The sequence below is a fragment of the Aphanomyces invadans genome, assembly GCF_000520115.1.
Source record: "Aphanomyces invadans strain NJM9701 unplaced genomic scaffold supercont1.50, whole genome shotgun sequence".
Lineage (NCBI taxonomy): Eukaryota > Oomycota > Saprolegniomycetes > Saprolegniales > Verrucalvaceae > Aphanomyces > Aphanomyces invadans.
The window spans coordinates 238,021-240,434 of NW_008580195.1; positions in this window are offsets into that span (position 1 = coordinate 238,021).

The window sequence follows — 2,414 nt, forward strand, 5'->3', positions numbered from 1 at the left end:
ATCCGTGCGTTCCCACTTGATCGTGCTGAAACCTGTCTTTGACAAGGTGGCATTGATTTTGCCTACAATGGTAGTGAGGGGTGTCGTGGGCTCCAGGCCGGTGAAGCATTCCATTGGACTCATGTGGTCCAACGTCGCGACAGGCGTTTGGTTGATATTGGCTTGGACAAGTGGTAGCAAGTAGTCCCTCGTCGTCTAGCGGGCGTAGCTTCGCCTGCGGCGGTGTGTACACATGCTTGGGCGCCGTTCGCTTTTTCTTGTGGGACCATTTACGCAGAGCGCGAGCATACTGTCGAGAGTCGCGGCGTCGGAAAGCATAGTGCCGGAACCTGGGCGGATGCGTCCAGCGGAGTCGTCGCACTTTTGCCTCTGTGGGCTGCGGGATACCCCAACGGCTCATGAGATCAGCCCATAGGTTGTGCACACCGTCAATATGTTGTATCACATATCGGTACTGGCCAATCATGTCGGCCCATCGTATCAACTTCTCGCGCGTGTGCGCCTTGATTTCGTCGTCGGGGGCGAAGACTCGAATGAGATTTTTGTGGTCGCAGAACATTTGGAAGCCCTTGGGGCGCAGCAGCAGGTATTTCAGCGTATCGCATGCGCGCGCGATGGGATAACCTTCCTTTTCAATAACGGACCAGTTGATCTGCGTCTTGTCGAACATTCCGCTTTGGCATACGAGTAATTGTTGTTGTTGCTCCTGTATCGGAGTGTCGGCTTCATAGCCGTGTACTTGGGTAACCACGATTGACCAGCCAAAGGCGGACGCGTCTGTGAACAGGCACATCTCTGCATCTTCATGTGGATTGCACAGTTGGACAGCGCTGAGCATGAGTTCTTTGACTTTGTCGAAACTTGCTTTCTCCGCATTTGTTAGGTCAATCCTGATGCTTGACGCGATTCGTTTCTTCCGTTTCATTCCTGTCAACGCTTCCGTGAGTCGTTGTTGCAGGGGATGGACTGTCTGTGCAAATCCGATAAGACTGTCGCGTATCCAGTTGACAGCGCAGATAAATTGCTGTAATTCTCCAGCCGTTGATGGGTAAGGAACCTCATACAACGCCTGGATTCGCTGAGGGTCTTGACGCACCCCGGTCCCGTCGATGATCCTTCCGCACCACTTGATCTCTTGGCACAGAAGCCTGCTCTTTCTTGGGTTGAGGCGCAGTCGGTAGATTTTGCACACTTCGAACACTTGGCGCAGTACTTGAACGTATTCCTCGAGGGTGTTTCCCCAAACGAGAATGTCGTCAATCCAAATAAGCACGTTTTTGTAAAGTAGATCCTTGAAACAGGTGGCCATGGTGTTCTGGAAGAACAACGCTGAGTCGCAGTGTCCTTGCATTACCCTCGTTGGGGTCAGAATGCGGTAGCCAAGCATGAACGATAGCAATTCTTGAGACTTGGGTGCTAATGGCAGCTGCCAAAAACCTTTCGTAAGGTCGAAAACGCCGAGGCACTGGGCACCCCGGACATTTTCTAGCACTAGGAACTGGAACGGCATCGCGCCAGCCAATGGGACGGTCTGGCTGTTGATGATCCTGTAATCGATCGTCAGGCGAAAATACTGCAACAACTCGTCAGTTGTCCATTTATCGCTGGTCTTCACGAGCTTCTTGCCTTCCGGCTTCATCACCGGATTGACAGGGCTACAGTGTGCGCTTGAGTTGTTCACATAAATGACGTTGTCTTGTTCGAGCTGTTGGCCGAATGCTTCGACAAACATGCTTGTGAGCGGGTTCATTTTGCGCGGCTTGCAACGGTGGGGTTGCGCATCGGACTTGAGACGGATTTCCATCGGATCAACGTCTGCTGGCGGGTCTGTGCCACGAAACTTGCTTCGCCACACCCCGCTCACCGCTGCATCTATCACCACCGTCTTCAACTGGTCTCGCTGGATTGCATCGCCCGCGACCAGAGTTGGATTGGTCTTCATAGCCATCTCGAACAATTGCCGGCAGCACTCATGTCTTCGGCATCGAGCTGTTTGTTCATATCGTGCAAGTTTCGCACACATATTTTGATCGTATGCTCCCAACCGTAAACTCGTCGAGCTGCCGTAGCGATCTCAGGGGTGCGGGAGTACATGACTGCTCGACCGCGCTCCCGGACAAAGTATGGGCCTTCAACTTCGTCCTCGCTACTCCATGAGAGTGGCAGGAAATCCTCGGTTTCGACAAGCTCTCTGGCTTGTCGCTTCCGATTCTCCTTCTTTTCACGCTCTTCCCGATCGTATTGTCTCGCTTTCGCACGATTCGAGAGTGGGAACGTATAGCTTTGAGGTGTCTGTGCAGCCTCTTCGCTTTGAGCCTTTGTAGGCTCGCCATCTTTAGCTCTTTCGGCGCTGCTTTCGCGTGATCCCCAGGTAGGCTTCACTTTTTGATTCTTGAAGGCCATTCTTAGTTGCT